Source organism: Micropterus salmoides, unplaced genomic scaffold (genome assembly GCF_014851395.1).
Source record: "Micropterus salmoides isolate LMB-PRFRI ecotype aquatic unplaced genomic scaffold, ASM1485139v1 Ms_hic_scaffold_3, whole genome shotgun sequence".
Taxonomy (NCBI): domain Eukaryota; kingdom Metazoa; phylum Chordata; class Actinopteri; order Centrarchiformes; family Centrarchidae; genus Micropterus; species Micropterus salmoides.
The window spans coordinates 28760039-28780053 of record NW_024042261.1 but is presented as its reverse complement, the minus strand read 5'-3'; positions in this window follow the sequence as shown (position 1 = coordinate 28780053).

The following is a 20015-nucleotide window of genomic DNA, read 5'->3' as shown; positions in this document are numbered from 1 at the left end:
TGTGATTATTATCTGTGAGATGGCACTTTGCTGAGGTCATGGGTTTATTTCTATCCCATCACCATCTACAGCATACTGAAAATGAAAATTGATGCAGTGTCAAGTATGTACATTTATTCAAGTACAATTTTCATTTTACGCTACTTTATATTTTTACTCAACTATATTTAGAAGAAAATAATATTCTTTTTTTCCTCCAAATTATGATATAAAGATAAAAGTAGCAGATCAAAGTATTTAGAATTAGCTCCACACTTACCAGCTTCAGTATTAAAGTGATGTACCCATAAATGCATCACTATTTATAATCCAGTAATATATATTTTGTAATGAGTTGATAATAATGCGTAATGAGCACTTTTACTGTTTTAGATGTTTTTTCTTATTAATTTATGGTTGTCAGATAACCAAATGACTGAAATTAAAGAGATAATTGAACTATTCTAGCTTTCTATCATATTAAATATTTTACAGTAGTAAATGCATAAAATTGGGGCATAAAACATCTACTTTGTATTCATACAGTATACAAGGCAGAATTTGTACTAATTACAAGGCATGACCAGAGATTCCATTGGGCATCTGTGACCATGCTGGGTTTTGAGAGAATACTTGTTGCCCTAAGTTATACTTCACATACTACATTTTGTAAACAACATGCGTTGCTGGTGCAGTATCAACAGATGCCACACTGTTGAGCCATTGATTTCTATGTTGGTTGCACATCTGTTTTATTGAGGTGTTTTATGGATTTGACATTTTCTGTGTCGAAATGAGAAAATTCACGTTTACAGGTGTGCCTTTAAAAAGTGACATAAATTTTATTCGAAATGCAATTGCCCATAAGCTTGAGCACCTCGGGCACAGTGTAAATCGAGTCCTGTTTGGCATTGTATCACTTTTTAGATGTGTTGATCCTAAACCTTTGTGGATGCTTCCATCTTTTAAAGAAAACCCATTTTGATCAACTGCACTTCATGTTGGCTTTCAGTACATCGCATAACAGGTGTGTTGAAGGTTAAAAGCTCATACTACATTCCAACAATGTGCAGTAGATTGTTAGCAGTGACTGTTTCATTAATATTCCAGTATTGTCTCCAGCATCACTCATACGCAAATGTCTACATGTACATACAATTCACCTGGACTAAAGAGTTGTCTTTTCCTTTGCTATAAGCCCATACCTAGTCATTTTGGGAATCTGTTTGCAAACTCAATTTCATATACTAATGGAAACTGTGTAATGGTGCCATTACAGAAATTGAATGGTCTTTTAGTGCATATTGCAGCTACTCGAAAGTGGAAACGGTCAAAATAAACACCAGTCTAGTCTTTACTTTTTATGGAGTGCTTGGGTACTGACAATATATTGACATTCTGCAAATAATTATGAATTACTGTGGTCATTAGCAGTCAGCAGTGCCTTAGCCATGGCCTTTCCCAGTGCTGGCTGTTTAGCTTTATTGCCAGTGCTTCTCCTTTGGACATATGGTGCCCAGCAGGTTGAGACTGTGAATGTAGGAAAGACCGTGGTCCTGACACCATGGAGACAAATAGGCAGAGGGGGACCCTTGGGGAACTGCTGTAATAAATGGGAGTAAGTAGTTTGTGTGTTTCTCAAGATTCATGGGTCTAGTCCGTTCCCTGTGCTCGAGTTATTTGCTTATGTGTATGAGAAGGGACAGGTGCAAGACTTTGTGTCTGAGCACGCAGCAGCCAAGCCTAGTCTAGGGACCTGTTCACCAAACACTGGCCATGTGGATGCATAGCTTTTTTCTTTTCTGACTGGCCTCGCCACATGCTGTGCTGGTGAAAGGGAGAGAGAGAATAATTGTTTCTGGCAGGATCTGTGCGCTCCCTTCAAATGGGGTGCGGAAAATTGCACTGACAGTCAAAATGTCTGGCAGGTGGAAAGCTGATCGTTACAATAGTTGTTGCAGTCAAATAAAGTAATAATCCATTGTTGCTTCAGAAAAGCAGTGCAGATTGAATCTTTAGATACAAATGTGTCTCGGGCCCCTGTCCTGTTTCCACTTTAATTGGATTTGGCTATAGATAAAGTTGTTTGTCTCCTCAAGCACTAAGGTTATAAGGCCATGTAGCAAATTTGTATTGTTTTCTCTGCAGTGTCTCCTTGTCATTGTCGGGGGTAGAAGTCCTGAAAAACACACTTTACTTTGATTCAATTTCAATGAATTGTATTCAGTTCTGTTTTGTTTCTCCCTCGGAGCTATTCTCAGTAAAATGTCAGAGTTGCTCCATACAATTCTCATGGTAAGTGCGGTAGCAATCTCTGGTCCAAAGATTATACACTTTTAGTTGTTGCAGTTATACACTAAACAGTTCAGGTAGCAGCATATAAAGTGCGATGGGTTGATTTTAATGTTGGGATTGAGGCTGATTTGATCTCTGGGGTAGGCGCTGTCCCTGACAAAGTATAGTTGGATTGTAAAACACATTGGTTTCTGTTTATTCGCCTATTTAAATTCTGTCCGCCTGTAACTCAACCTTCTGTAACCTTTATCTTTACCATGTGCGTGAGAGGGGCTTATTTATGTACCTAGGTGATAAGACGCTGGCTCTCAGTCTAGTTTACCTCAAACATTGCTAGAAGAATGGGATTAGATGTTACAACAGTTTTACCTATAACACGTTATAAAAAGGCCTCATGTTTAAACATAGTATGGTTGGGGAACATTTTGTAATATTTCTTCTCCTTATAGTCCTATGACTAAGGCATTTGCATCAAGCAGACAATGTGTCTTCATTCAGTCTCCATTCTGTAACCTCTTTAACTTGATAATTGAAATGTGAGAAATTCAGATATCAGGAGTCAGGTTGTAAACCTCTGAGGATGAGACCATGTTTGTTTTTAACACATTAAAGTTCAGTATATTACAGGATAGTGGGTCCTTTAAACTTTACATACAGATGGATGATATTGTGCTTATCAGTATTCAAGTAGAGATTGTGAACACATGGCATGGTTTGCAGCAGCTGACCAAAAGCAAACATGGAGAAGTCTACTGGCAGCAGAGTGGCATATTTTACAAACAAGCAAACTATAATATTAGACAAATACTCAGAAGTTAAACATCATCCAGCAACACAGCTGCAGCTGCTAAATGCAAGGACAGCTGGCAAAAAAATCACCGACTGTGAATGCATAGGTTAACAGTTAATTGCCCCATCATTAGGGCACAAGTAGATCTGACTAGAAATACATTTGTGTTCCACTAACTTAATGTGGTATTAGATGTTCTCATGGCGTGTATGACAATTTGGTCCTTATTCTTTAAGCAGAAGTGGCTGTGTGTCTGCGTCCGGACATTAAAAGCTGTGGGCACTGAATAAGTGGTGGTTCAACTCACTCCACACTTCAACATGCATATTAATTTATTTTAAACTAAATGTTCCAAAGATTGCTCTTAAAATAGCGGTTGAAAGACTGTAGTTAGACTTGAATACTGAAATATAGATGCTCGTAATAGTTAGGCTAGCCTCCCATAAAGGAAAAAAAATTAAACCACAAATTTTAACGGCTGTGACAGGGACTTGGGAGCAATCTAATCTTGAAGTTACCTTGCTAACCTTAAATCCTGATTCATAGTACAGGCCCCACGTCTACCTGCAGGTTTCTGTAGCTTTGCAAAGCAAAGAGCAGGTTTTTTTTGGGGGGGGGGGCACTAAAAAATTGTTTTTGACATTTTGAAAGCACTTTGTGGTTTTGCTGCCTTTACCCTTTCTGGACTGTTGTAAAATTGTTTCCAGTGGAGTGCTTGTGTCCACTTGTCCTTCAGTCTGGAATATAATCTTATGTTGTTATATATGAATATAAAAACTGTGTGGGCCAAAACTGTGACAAAAAGACCCATGGAGTAAAACATTTAATATTTAAAACACAACATTGTAATTTTTCTTTTTAAAAGGAAAAAACACAACATAGCTCTCAATGTAGTGGGTGTGCGTGTGTATATAGTTGTGTGTGGGCGTGGGTGTGTATGTCACAAGTGAGTACAGCCCTCATATTTGTGTAAATATTTGATTAAATCTTTTCATGTGACAACGCTGAAGAACTTACACTTTGCTACAATGTAAAATAGTGAGTGTACAGCTTGTATAACTGTAAATTTGCTGTCCCCTCAAAATAACACAGCCATTAATAACATATCCATTAATGTCTAAACTGCTGGCAACAAAAGTGAGTACACCCCTAAGTGAAAATGTCCAAATTGGGCCCAATTAGCCATTTTCCATCCCTGGTGTCATGTGACTCGTTAGTGTTACAAGGTCTCAGGTGTGAATGGGGAGCAGGTGTGTTAAATTTGGTGTTATCGCTCTCACTCCCTCATACTGGTCACTGGAAGTTCAACACGACAAAGATCTCTCTGAGAATCTGAAAAAAAGAATGGTTGCTCTACATAGAGATGGCATAGGCTATAAGAAGATTGCCAAGACCCTGAAACTGAGCTACAGCACGGTAGCCAAGGCCATACAGCTGTTCAACAGGACAGGTTCCACTCAGGCCTCGCCATGGTCGACCAAAGAAGAACAGTACGATGACACAAAACTGCAGTGAAGGCACCATTACTTTTATTTTTAAACAGAAACAACTTAATATTCAAATAATCTATGAAGTGTGATAATCAATCAATAGATCAGTCATGTTAACAGGTATGCATGCTTGAAGGAATAGTGAGTGGAGTGTCGTATGGTGAAAGAAACAGAAATAATGAGGCGCGTGAAGCATAGGGAACAGAACTAGCCCACAGTTCAGAACATGAGACGCGCTTTAATAACTGATGATCTTAACCACAACTTTGACTGAAATAACCACTCGTTACAACCGAGGTATGCAGCAAAGCATTTTTGAAGCCACAACACGCACAAACTTGAGGCGGATGGGCTACAACAGCAGAAGACCCCACCGGGTACCACTCATCTCCACTACAAATAGAAAAAAGAGGCTACAATTTGCAAGAGCTCACCAAAATTGGACAGTTGAAGACTGGAAAAATGTTGCCTGGTCTGATGAGTCTCGATTTCTGTTGAGACATTCAGATGGTAGAGTCAGAATTTGGCGTAAACAGAATGAGAACATGGATCCATCGTGCCTTGTTACCACTGTGCAGGCTGGTGGTGGTGGTGTAATGGTGTGGGGGATGTTTTCTTGGCACACTTTAGGCCCCTTAGTGCCAATTGGGCATCGTTTAAATGCCACGGCCTACCTGAGCATTGTTTCTGACCATGTCCATCCCTTTATGGCCACCATGTACCCATCCTCTGATGGCTACTTCCAGCAGGATAATGCACCATGTCACAAAGCTCGAATCATTTCAAATTGGTTTCTTGAACTTGACAATGAGTTCACTGTATTTAAAATGGCCCCCACAGTCACCAGATCTCAACCCATTAGAGCATCTTTGGGATGTGGTGGAACGGGAGCTTCGTGCCCTGGATGTGCATCCCACAAATCTCCATCAACTGCAAGATGCTATTCTATCAATATGGGCCAACATTTCTAAAGAATGCTTTCAGCACCTTGTTGAATCAATGCCACGTAGAATTAAGGCAGTTCTGAAGGCGAAAGGGGGTCAAACACAGTATTAGTATGGTGTTCCTAATAATCCTTTAGGTGAGTCTATGTCCAAACAGTATGACTGTAACATAAGAGACCATCTAATTAACCGCTGAAGTGGACATTTCAAAGAATTGAGAAATGTCAGAGGGTTATGATCTGTAAAAAATACAATTGGCACCCCAGAACCCACATACACATAAAAATAATTGAAGCCCTCACTAAAGCGAGTCTCTTTCTCGATCACAGAGTAGTTAGGTTGATGCTTGTTAAATTTCTTAGAGTAGAAACCCACAGGTCTGTCCACACCTTGACCGTCAGACTGCATCAACTCTGCACCTGCCCACACGTGATTGACATCCACTTGCAGGCTGAACGGCTTCTCAACACAAGGAGTGACACGCACTGGAGCACTACAGAGAAGTTCTTTGGCGTTGTGAAAAGCCTGCTGACAGACAGGAGACCACACACATATTTCACATTTGCCTTCAACAAATCAGTGAGGGGAGCAACAACAGAAGAAAAGTTCTTACAAAAACTGCGGTAGTAGCCCAGCATCCCCAAGAACCTCATTAGTTCTTTTTTAGTTGTTTGAGGGGGATACTGCTCTATCGCCTGCACTTTTGCCTTTAGTACCTGCACCTAGCCCTGGCCCACCACATGCCCTAAATGTGTTATACTGGCATGAGCAAAATCACACTTGGCCAGATTAACAGTTAGTCGTGCAGCAGCCAAACGTTCAAACAAAGCATGAATACACACAATGTGTGCGTCCCACGTGTCACTGTAGACTACTACATCATCCAAATAAACAGAGCAACCTTTTAGATCACCAACTACCATTTTCCTTAATCGCTGATGCGTTACACAAGCCATAAAGCATCACTTTATAGGAAAACAGACCACACGGTGTTACAAATGCTGAAATTTCTTGTGCCCTCTTGGATAGCGGGACTTGCCAATAACCTTTAAGCAGATCAAATTTACTTACGAATTTTGCAGAGCCAACTTAGTCGATGCAATGTTCCATCCGTGGAAGCGGAAATGCATCCAGCTTTGTGACACTATTGACTTTTCGAAAATCAGTGCAAAATCTAGGTGTATTATCTGACTTAGGTACAAGCAAACACGGAGAAGCACAGCAAGAAGATGGTCCAGCAATGTTGTTCTCTAGCATGTATTTGACCTCAGCATCTAGGGTTTTACACTTTTGTGGACACTAGAACTCGCTGTTTGATTGGTGGCACATCCCCTACCTCTATATCATGTTCCAGCAGGTGAGTTTGTGAAGGTGTCGCCAAACAAACTTGGAAAACTGTGAATCAGCCCTGCCAACTCAAACGCTTCGCTTCATCCAAATGACTCAAAACCCTATCCCAAGTTTTTTAGAGTTTCCATGTTCTTCAGATGACCACACCTCACTCCATCAAAAATGTGGAAATCTGCATTCTCATCTACCAGTGACTGACTGGAAGAATCCACCACAGTGTTTGCAACAGGCTTAACACTCTCCAAGCTACATACATTTGTTACACCCGGCTTAACCACATGCGAATAGTACGGCTTTAACAAGTTGATATGACAAAGCTGTGATTTCTTCCTCCGCTCTGGTGTAGAAACGAAGTAGTTCTCCGCCAAAGTCTGCCGCAGCACTGTGTGCGGACCCGTGAACCTGGCCTGAAAAGGTGATCCAACAATCGGCAAAAGGGCTAGCACCTGATCATCTGGACTGAACTCACGCCCGTCAGCCCGTCTATTTTAAACACGCTTCATTTTGTCTTGAGCAGTTGCCAGTTTCTCCTTTGCCAATTACCCTGCGACATACAGTCTTTGCCTAAAACCATTGACATAATCAATCAGGTTTTTTTGGAGGATCACTGTTTTTAAAGTTCTTACCACTTATTTGACATGTGTGGCATGTTTTAATGTACTCTGACACACATCCCTTTTTAGCCTGGGCCAAAAGAAATACCACAACATACAGCCATATGTCTTCCTGACCCCCATATGCCCTGATTGATCATGAGACCACTGTAAAACCAAGTCACGAAATTTGGCTGGTACCACAATTTGGAATGTTGCACTGTCCAGACCAATCTTACCACAGGACATCCACTTTACCAGCAGACCAGACCATTCTCTGAGAAATAGCCATGTGCCATGTGCTTCTCCTCTGCAATAGGAACCACAGATGCCAACAAATATTTAATAGAGGGGTCTGACTTCTGCTCTGCCAACAACTCTGTGCGTGAAACAGACAATGGAAAGTCAGAAAAATTCACACATGGTTCGTGTTTAATACTCACGCAACCAGAACCATCATTAGCACAACTCTCAGCGAGCACATGCAACAGACACCTCTGGACCAACAGGCGGAGACGGCGGATCATCCGGCCACACACATGCACCAGCCAACCCATTCCCATGAACGAGATTGACTCCTTTCACTGGCAATGCTGGGCGTACTGCGATGCATACCTCCCCCTAGCCAAATCTGAAACGAGAAACAGCATGAGCACAGGGGCAGACAAAACTGACAATCCTATTGCCAGAGCTAGTTCTGAATCTCCAGCGTCCGACCAAGAACTGAAGCCAGGGTAAATTAACCCAATGCACCGGAGTCTCTCAGAACAGTAACAGGTACCATCTCAATGTTTTCTGTAAAGGAAACAAACCCACTTGATATGAATGGAAAATAGGCAACATCAATCCAGTGTTTCCCCACACATAGGCTTTACTTGGACGGGCCGCCAAGGTAGATTAACAGCCACCCAAGTAAATTTGCCGACCCATATTAAAATCGTTTTTGTTTGCAGCGCTGCAAAGCGCATTTTCTCTCCGCACATCCTCTCATTCGGTCGCACTCTCTCTCTCTCGCAAACACGGACAAACAGACCCGTCTCTGAATTGAATGGTTGGTATCATAAACACTGCTGCACAAATCTGTCAAACACAACGCTGTCATTGTCGGAGACCCATCTTCAAAACAGTTATTAGCAAGCATGTAAGGAGCCTAGCTAATAAGGATAGCTATTTTAACTTTGGAAAACAGCTGTCCAAGTTACCACGCTGTATAACTGGTAGTCAACAGGTGCATTCGAGATAACTGGCTGACTTTCGCCTTGTGAGCTTAGAACAATGATCAGGCCTTGCTCCCACAAGGTCTATTGACGTTTTGCAGCACAAGTGTTGTGCCGAATTCTGCATGCCTGCCATGAATTGCATACACCTCACGGGAGGTAACGCTCTGTTATACTGAGAAAAGAGGTGGATGCAAATTTCGGAAGGTAGCCTACAACATCCGTTTTGCCGAATTATGCATTCACTTATTCTTATTATAATATACTTATTATATAAGGTCCTTTTAGGACACTTTGCTGTTCACATTGTTTGAACGCGGTTAACGCCACATGTTTTTGCTGAATCTCAAGAAATGGTAGCCTACTTTTACTAAGTGTAAGAATATGTTAACGATTGTTAACGTTCATAAAATATATGCTGATCATTTATCACTATTGATGAACCCCACCAAGAATAGTATAGCATTTAAAAGCAGAACTTTAATGCATTTTCATGCAATTCCCGCCACAGTTCTGCTGTCAATCTGTGGGAAATACTGCAGTCTCACCATGACTTTCCTCACAAACCGGAGGGGCTGGCAGGTCTGAAATCACATTTGCTACTGGAGCAGCCAAAGCAGAAGATTTTACATCTATTGGCCTGTTTTTCCTCTAGAGCATAGCAATCTGCTTTCACATGCCCCTTTTTCCGACAGAAATTACACACTTTCTCCAAGTCATGCAACTGTGTCCCCTTCACTTCAACATCAAGCTTGTGTGGAGCCGCAGATGAGGAGTACAATGACAAATGTGTCTTGCCTACAGGCATGCATGGTGGTGGGAGTGCTGCCGGAACTGGGGAGCTATAGTTCATTGAGGGAACCATGAATGCCAACATGTACTGTGACATACTGAAGCAAAGCACGATCCCCTCCCTTCAGAGACTGAGCCCCAAGGCAGTATTGAAACATAATGACCCCAAACACACTTCCAAGACAACCATGGCCTTGCTAAAGGAACTGAGGGTAAAGGTGATGGATTGGCCAAGCATGTCTCCAGACCTAAACCCTATTGAGCATCTGTGGGGCATCCTGAAATGGAAGAGGGAGGAGCATATGTATATGTAAAGATGATGGTAGGGCTTTGTCCTGTAGCTGTCAGGTGTCTTTTTAATGAATGAAGATTCAGCACCACAGGGGCGTTTTTTTGAGAGGTGGTGGAAGAATATTTTTCAGATACTCATTACATTGAAGGAGGAAAAAATTAAAGCAGAAACATCAAAGGTTCAGCATGTCACTGAAATTACTATTCATAGTATGATTTCCAATATCCAAATAACTTTGAAGTTTCGTGTTGCTCTTTTGTAAACCTCACAAAGGAACTGACACCCCATGCTTTGAGATCCGATGGTCTTCATTCTGTATGTACAGGTGTGGATGACCTTGTATAGGTTCATTTTAATTGGATGACCCGTTGCTTTGAACAAGGGCTGCTCATCAGTGAATATTGAGGAGGGGAGTTCATTGAAGTGTCAAGATAACAAATGATTAGACAGTGCAAGGAGACATGGGATGAGACTGTCAGAGTCCATCACTGTACTGAAAATCAGATGTATGTGTCCATTTTCACCCCCTTGGGAAACACTGTCTCCCTGAATTAACTGAGAGCACATTATATAAACAGTGCCTTATTGTGATTGTGTACAGTTCAGTTCTTGGATTCTTGTGCATCATCACTCTGTCCACCCTCTCTATATAGATCCTTTCCTCCCTACCTGCCTGGCCACTTTTACACCACTCTGCTTTGCTCTCCTTTCCAGCCTCTTTACAGAGACATTTTTAATAGTCCCTGTGGTGTGGGATTTGGACAGTCATTTTAGTTATGTAACTGCTTGTGCTGCTTCTGTGGCTCTATTTCCCTCCCGTCTTTTTTACCCCTGTATCTCTAGTCTTACCTTGTTCATGCATTGGGGCTTTTAATTGTTTAGGAATGCTGGTGGAGGTCCCTTCAGGCGTGACTTTGTGTCCTGTACTACTTCTGTTTGTGTTCTTGCTCACATGCCTCAAGGAAACCTCAGCTCTAGAAAGGCAGTCCCTCTCTGTACACACAGGTTTCTAAATATATAGTATTCCTAAGTGTGGATATTCAATTTTAGCGTTTCCAATTTTACATTGTTATCCTATGTTACCTCAGTATGTTTTTTCAGTGAACGCCTGCACATTATCGCCTTAGTGCAACAGAAGTCCAAGTGGAACTCATTCAAACATGTTTGTATGAATTTATGCCAAGGTCTTGTTGGGAAAACAACATTTGCTTGCTTCTATGTTTCTCCCTGGGATACAGATTATATCTCCATGTCAAGTAGGCCAGGCCAAGGGGAAGAGTCACCCCTCGAGGGGAGGCCGTATAGCCTCAGGCCCTGCTACAATACGTCTCAGTAGTCCAGCCCTCATGATGCTCTGGCTGATGCACCGCAGAGTCATTTTTCTCCTGCATCTACTCTACTCCATTTACACAAACCCTTTTGAGTTGCCCCCCTCCTACCAAAGTGAAAAGCAATTGGCTTATTTACTTACTGTCAGTGGAACCTTCTCCTGTTTCTGGAACAAGATGAAAAAAGGGGAAGTCATGGAGAGCGACTGTGCTGTCTCAGGAGCTGACAGAGTGCCTGCACAGGCAGCTTTACACGCTTCCTGCTGGAGATGATATTTTGACATCTTTGTACAGACCCCTTGAAGACAAGTCTGAATCTGGAGAAATCCTTTAGTCAGTCATGTGACTGCAATGGAAAAGGAAAAATAAATGAAATGAAAAGGGAACAATTTTCACAGTTTGTTACAGTTCTTCAAATGCCTTCCCCGTTCATATCATCGCTATCTAATTTAAAGCATTTCCACAGAAATGTTGCCGTCTTGAGCTTATTACTGAGACATTGTGTGTGTTTGCCATTACTGAAGTGATACTCAGGACCATATACCTCAGACTATAACAATTAGAGCTGTACAAAGATGCAAATGGAAACTAGAGTTTAGTGGAATATCTATTTGAAACTGTCAAATCCTACAATCACTCAAATAACCAGGTTGAAGAACACAGTAAAGGGACATTTCTGTGTCACATACTATGCTGTCAGCTCTTTGGTCAAAGGCTTAGTGTGTCAGTTTGAGAGCTGATCAGTGCTGTCTTCAAATCATCACAACAAGCAGAGCTGGCATTGGGGAAGTCTTAGTTGTGGTTTTCTTTTTTTCTTGTGTGGGGAAAATTGTCTCTTCCTCCTCTGTCTGACTCTCGCATTATCATCCAGGAAATAGAGAAGATACTGTGCTGCAGACACAACCCAGCTGTCAAGGTGCCTCTTCTTCTGCCCTGCCAACTCCATGGCTTTAATCCAGCAGATACCCTGCAGCTATCATTTCACATCATTACTTACAAGCCATTGTGCCTTGTGTTTGACTAATAAAATCAACAAACTGAAAAGAGTGGTAAAGGGAGAAGCCGAGGGATGCTTTATGACAATCATTAATGAGGGAAAATTAAGGTAATGTGCCGCATTACTCTGAAGAGCTATAATTAAACAAGAATGTCCATTGCCAACTGTGTGCCTTCTGAGGAGCTCCAGGCAACGCACGCATGTCTGTAGTGGGAGAGATAACGCTGCTGTGTGGGTGGGAATGTGTCCTCGAGCCAGTAGTAGCCTGAACTAGCACCCATTGTTTTTGCCTAATTGAAGTCCTGATTTGGCCAAGCAGTGACCTATGTGTTTCCTGGCTGGTGTTTGAAGTTTCATGGTGAGGTAGCCGTAGGGGGGATTTTAATGGTTTGTGTGTTTGGGTAACATTTGGACTGTTTATCCCATCAGCAGCTGCAACACTGAACCACACAGGAAACATAATAAGACTAGATGGGCAGGAGGAAAATATGTCACATTTGAACCCAAGGACATGTCTTTACCTGGGCGCTGTGCTGGAAGCTTTACACCAGAATACAAGGTGGTGGGATACCATGCCTTACTTGCAGGCTTTAAAGCCAGGTGCAAAGATGTTTGGGTCAACATCTAAATCCCTTCTTTCATGCCTGTCAGTCCTGGAATCAACAACAACCCCCTAAGACTGAGGTTTACACTATTTATAAAGAAAGGGGGCCTGCTATTGTCCCATGCCATGTTTCGTACTCTGAGTTATCCTGATAAAGAAATAAGCCCAGGATCTGGTGTCACCAGGAGCAATGCTTCAATCACTTGGGGTTCTGTGAGATTGTTTTATTCTGGTATGAATAAGCAGTATAGTACATGAGTTTGTTAGAAAGAAAGAACATTTTCCGGTAGGAATAAAAAGAATAGACAGAAGGACATAAATTTAATTTTCAGACTGGGAGATGGTACAGTATTCTTTAATAAGCAATGCACGGTGTAGTTTAAAGCGAACTAAGGTCTATGTAAGTTTTAACTGTTGTCACAAATTAGACTATGAACCAGACAAATATGAATCAAGATTATGTTACTACATTGTCTATTTCCCACCTCAAATGATTTTAGAAACACACTTTAGTGTACTGTTTCGGTGTAATTTGAGAAAGTTTATGACCAAGCCGCCATTTTTCTCCTGCTTGAAAATGGACCAAGCACCACCCCAACTTGCATGTGTCGCTCAGCGCTACATCACGTTTTGTTGCTCTGATCGGTTGTAGGTCTATCCAACTGCATCCATAGACATTTTGGTATGCGCCCATTGATAATGTCATTTGGAATTAAAATATGAACTGAGAGGTTCCAGACTAAGTGGTAATTATACAAGAATTATGTAAAGTATTTAAACTTTGTCCCTGAAGTTGGCAAGTCAGATGGCTCTAAATGCTATAACAGTGCACATAACAGAATTTAAAAATAGTTTGATTGGATTTTCTCACTGAAAAATTTTGCACCTTACATATGTACACGTGTCTATGAATTTTTAATCAAAGAACCACATATTTTCTAACACTCTTTAGATTCCTTTGACCTGATTTTTATTTTTATTTATTCATTTATTTGTCAGGGACAATGCTAAAAACACATTGTAGCATGTAGTGTTTCTAGCCAAGGCTAATTTGTGACCCCTAACCACACATCACCATAACTGAAAACATCCCAGTCATGAAAAAATAAATAAGCACATAATAAACAGTGACATTCCTTACATGTTCCCACAACAGCCACATTGCATTACTGTCATTCGCTTGTGTTGCATATGTGTACAGTGTATGAATGTTATAGGTGTATATGTATTTCTCTATCTGTGTTTTGTTTCAGCCAGTGTTTCACCTTTTCATTAAACATTTTCAGATCAGTCTGTGTTTTTATTTATTTCAGTTGGTAAGGCATTCCAAAACCCTTTTACTTTATCCCTGGTTTTGCACTGTGCCACCCTACAGTTGCCACTTGCTGATCCCCTAGTGGCGATGCAATTAGTGTTTGTTCTTGTCACAAGTAAAGCTGCAGTACACACATTTAAAAATGTATTTGATAACTGAGCAACTTGTACTTTATCAGAATTATACAGTGTTGATGATTCAACTACAAGATTATGGTCATATCCATCCAAAGTGTATGTGCATGTAAGTCATGTAATATGATATGATAAAAATGAATGGAACCAGGGACCTGAATTACCTCCACCCACTTTGCAACTCACTTAACTTTGAATTTCACTTAATTTCCAGAGAATATCTTGAATTGAGTTGCTTTAAAGAGCAACACTCCTTAAACATTTGGTTTTTGCTGACCTCCAGTGGTTTAACTACTTGCTGTAGTGACATACAAGTGTACTCCAGGACACCATGACATCACTGCTGGGTGTTACAGGTGCGGGTTTTTGTGACAAAACAACTGAAATTCTATCTATGTCATGCTAAATCATGTAACATTAGAAAAGTAATAAAGTCAGCAAACTGACTCCGGAATGTCAATTACACAATGATATCTGGCCATGTTTACTAACATTAGCCAACATAAGCTGGTTATACTAGACCCCTGAGTGTATCAAACTGATATACAATAAGGTGTGTTTTTTATTATTTATGAATTCACCTTTTAGTGAGCTGAAGAATGTGTTAGTGTTTTCTAATATTAGTCTTGCTTCAAGGAAAATTTTTGAGATGTACAGTATACAGGCTTTTATTGTTTGTGTGTATCTGTAGACTTTGTTTTGAATAGTTTAATGGGGACTATGTTTTCAGGAGAAAATAGTTTAAATGAAAACAGTTCACAGCGAGGTCTGTAGATAAACCCGAGTAACCCAAGCATTGTTTTTGGAAAGGCAGATTGCTGCTGAGTTTTTCTAATTTCACCATTGAGCACCACAAACAGAATTCCATTCACCCCCATTATTCTGGGGTGATGCATTAGACAGAGCAGTGGATATCTTTAAACCATAGTAAATAAAAGGAAAGCTCTCTGTACAGCTAGACTGCACATGGAGTAAGTAAATTTATATTTTGTGATTTGGTGCTGACCCTTTAAACACCAGTTACTGCATATGCAGAGATGAAAAGAAAAAATCAGAAAAGCAGTGAATAGTATTTTCAATGTTTTGTTCATCTTTATTTATGTAAATGACAGTGGACAAAGTATTACACACACTTTAATATAATACAATCCAACACAACACCACCACAGAGTCCAGCCTCAACGATTACAATGGAGTTGAGTTAATATCCTCCTTATACTGTCAAAAAAAAATAAAAATATGTGAGGAGCTTGATAAAGGATTTATTTCAGGGCTCAGTTGCATTGTACCGATAGCTAATGATCCGGTCACTCACTGCATGTAAAATTGACAGAGTAGACCAGGGGTTTTCAAAGTGTGAGGCAGGCCTCCCTGGGGGGCTCCAAACAGTTTCAGGGGAGGCTCAGTGAATGGAAGTGAAACAATAGTACATTACTTATTGCATTAGTTATCATAAGGAGATCACATAGAATAGCCTACATGTGTGAGAGTTCAGAGATACAGTAGTTTTTGGAAGCTGTTTTCCCCCGATCAGGGTCAGAAACTAATAAATGCCTAAGCACAGACCTTTTTTTAAACTATTTGGTGTAGTCAGAAGTTATGTCAAACAACAATATTAGGCTATTTGGGCTCAAATGTTGTTGGCGACCTGTCCAGGGTGTACCCCTCCTTTCGCCCAAGCTGGGATTGGCTCCAGCTGCCCATGACCCTGTATGCAGGATAAGCGGTTGATGATGGATGTTGAGTGTCAAATGTTGGGTGTCTATGGGATAAAATAATATAATCATGATCCCATAGGCATCCAGAAATTGAGCGAAACCTATCAAGTAAACTAAAAATGTGAATGGGGGGGGCGCCGTTTCCCAAGCTTTGTCTGAGGGGAGGCCCGCAGTCTCAGACTTTGAAAACCCCTAGAGTAGACTATTGAGTGTTCCCTTTTAGGGGAATGGTTACCTGCAGTAAAAATACTCAGTCCGATTTGACAAGTCAGTGGTTGCATCTTTCAGTGGTAAACAGCTGTCACTGAAGACTGTTAGGATAAATGGGAACCTCACATGCCATCGAGAATGGCCTTGCAAATATTGACGTATGTGTCAGCCTGTCTAATCCTTAATGATGGCTTTCTGAGACAGGGATGTCAGTTTTGTGACTTAACCACATGACAGTTTATTCAACAAAATGCAGCTAAATGGAGCTAGCGGGGTGTGGATTTGACAATATTGAGTGACTAATTTTATTTGCAGGTTCATTCAAGCAGTGCTAATATCAATGGGCAACAAATTGTTCCAACCATAGTGATGCTTTGCATAAAGCAGGTCTGATGCTGTGTGATCTCATGGGGCTGGTGATGGATAGAAACTACTCAAAGTGATTAACCAGTGAGCCAAGAAGCCACATACTGTATCTACTGTAACCTTATACCTGTTACAGCAATAAATGTTGGCTGAGATATTATCGCTACCGTGTATTTTAGACTTTTGTTTAAACAACAGAAGGTATGTTGGAGATGAAGAGGTGTTTGTGTCCTCCTCCCCACAAAAACCACCAGAGGCTGAGTACACACTGCATCCTATAAAACAAGTATTAGATTAGCTCTTTCTCCTAGAAGCTTCATGCATATGCAGGCAAAAGTAATTATTGTGAGAAACTCCATTAACTCATACATCACGCTGGCCAAAATCCACATTATCTGTCACTGAAATACTGCAGTGGTATATATGATAAACAAACACCCTTCCTGCAAATATCAAAAATTGTTCAATGACACAATTTCAATTATCTTCAGCTGTTTTTCCTGCCTGCCATTTGGAGCATCAGGAACAAATGAAGCAAGAACCTAAACCACCTGCTGAAAGGCTGCACTGATCAATAAGAGCAAATACACTTTGTATTTGCCATGGTAATGCAGTCGTAACAACAAATGTCAACATGTGCAGATGTGATTAAATCATTAGAAATCTCATTTTTCATTGGTTTGCGAGGAATGTTGATTTTAGAAAAGAGTATCTTGTGTGCAGTGGAGCTGTGAGAATTAATAAAAAATTAAGCAGCGTTCAAGGTGGTACATAATTAAAAATTTTCCTTGAAAGACCGATATGACACTGTGCTGACAAATTTTGCATTCGCATGTGTGAGTGTGTAGCTACTTGTTGACGAGATAACATCAAGCAGTAGACAACAGAGCTGAGGCAGATAACAGATAACAGACAACAGAAACCGAAAGAACAAACTGTCTGAATGACAACTGAGTGAGAGTGTAGTCCCCATGTATTCTCTTCTACCAGTTATATCTACCAGCTGGAGTTATTGATTCAGCTAAAATTGATTATGACTTGAAATGCTTTTCAGTGGACCATGGGCTAAGTAGAAAGTGTATTGGGTTAAGATGTATTATGGGTCATTTGGACTGAATAAAGAGATGTCTCTGCCAAGACACCAACTGAGCAGAGGCCATTCTGAGTGTCCTAAGTAGCAACTGAATGATGAGAATGACTGAGATTGCTTTTTACAAACACAGATTAGCACAGGTCAGCTATGAATTAACAATGAATCAACACAAAAGAAAGCCCCTTAGAGCATTTCATCTTCTACATAACACCAAACACATGCCTATTTGTTGATGTCTTCACATAGTCAGCGCTGGTGTAATTTTGTTCTGCACCCGTAAAATGCTCTGTAATCCTCCTTCACCAGCAAGGTAGCTATTCTGACCATCCCCTTCTCTGCTGCTTTCTCTTGATTACAAAAACAAAGCTAATATGAATGTAAACCTCTACTTAGGATGGAGCTCACACACAGTGACCCTGACCAGCCCTACTGATCAATGTGCAACTGGGCGCTAGGCTGTGTCTATTGGCAGCTGCTGGGCACCTGGATTGGGTTGGCTGCGTCTGTATTGTTACTGTAAACGCTTCCTCATTAACCAAAATCATTTATGCACATGATTAGAAAGGCTTTGCCAAAGCTGCCCCTTCATTATTGCAACCATTAATTACTTTGTGGCATTCTTCATTGACTTTGTTGTTTGTATATGTGTGTTTGACAGAGGACACAAACATTACACACATAGTTTTCATGTGTATTATATGAATAATTAAATGCCTATGTTACTCTAATGTCTGGTCAGTGTCTCCAAATGGAGAGCTCAACAAAGCTTTAAGCTTTTCTGAATTTTTTCTAGTTTTCGTTAATTGTAACTTGATACATTAAGTAATTTTTTTATGTAAGCCTGCTGCATCATTAAAACTAAAGATTGTTTAAACCTGCATTAACTGATTTTGATTGGAAGCTTGGGGGCAGCGTCAATGCTAACATATTATCAGCTTTTAGGTTGATATGGCTAACATGTTAGCAAACTGTTGCTTATTTACACATCCAGCAGACATAGAGCAAAATTATCATTAATTCGGAGTCATGTTTCTGACCACTTTGAGTGCAGTATTTTCAGCAAACTTCTGGGGGAAATATCTGCCCCTTTAGCTGCTTAATGCTCAGCTTTGTTCACCAGTTAGTTGCTAACTTTGTCTGTCTGCTGTGAAGTACCAGGCAGGTAGTGTGCCGTATGTTTGAGAGCTTTTTTGCTGAAAAATGCTGCCTGAAAACAATGCAGATGAGAGCAGTGAGAGTGAACCAAAACAAAGTTACAGACCGGAAAACCAAAACAATGAGCTGACAAAGACTAAAATGCTTTGCAGAACTGAAGGGTACTGAAGTCCAGGTGATAATTACCTGTGTGTTCATTTCTCCAAGCAACTCCTTACACATCTCTCATGCCATTTGATCCACTGATAATATAATAATTTTTAGTATAGCACCCCGCGACCCTGTACGCAGGATAAGCGGTTGACGATGGATGGATGGATGGATGGATGGATGAGTATAGCAGCTTTAAAGTTTAATCTTTAGTTGAGCAAATAAATTAGCAAATAAATGACTGCAGAGATGTATTTCTTCTAATGCATGCATATGATGAACATGCTTTTCTAAAGTTTTTTTGATGTTCGTGTACAATTTGCAGTTACTTCGACTAAAACGCCTAAAGACTTAGGCCTACATATTTCTACCTTGTTTAATGGCAGCTTGTATTGGATTCCAACACAACTTTTGCTTCACATAGTAATGCCACTTCTTTTGTAAACAAACCTTAAGTAACCATGTTGTGAATGTATTGAAGACAAAATTTTACACTGATGGCATTACACAAAACCAAAAAAGACGCTAAGAAATGCATTGCAATCACATTCACAAAACACAGCTAGCACTCCTCAATATTAAAATAAATTAGTTGAATTGGCGAACAACAGGCTTAAAGTTAAAGTTCCCATGGAAAATATCAGACGCCTTGTTTTTTGTCACAGGAAACTGAGCAGAGAATGTGTTTTTGTTTATTTTTTATTTCAATTCCCCCTTGCTTGGGGGGAAAAAAAGTTAATCCTTGTGTTTGTGATGTCAAGAGTCCATGAAATAGGTAGAGGAGGGATGGGCGCCTCTGAAGTCAGTGCAAGCTGTCATCACGTTGATAGTGTTTTTCTGAAAGGCCCATGAGGAGAAGTGAGGACTCTTACATTTGTATGGTGGGAATAAAGGAGAGCTCTTCACTTACTGTTTACATTTTTTTGCCCCTTTTGAGAGAGGAATAATAAGTAAGACGCTACATAAGATACAGCTTAAGACTGGAAATATAATACAGCTTTATGGTGTGCAGTTCCCCATTTTTTCATTTTTAGCCCTGTCCAACCATGGTTAACAAGTATTATACCCTCTTGACCCCATCATAATTAAGGCACATTTGGTAATTTGAGTGGCAAGGATGAAACCTCTCACCTCTAAATTGGAGGCTGCTGTCATGTTAGATGTATGTATTTGCGACACATGCTGACAAAATGCTTAGTGCTG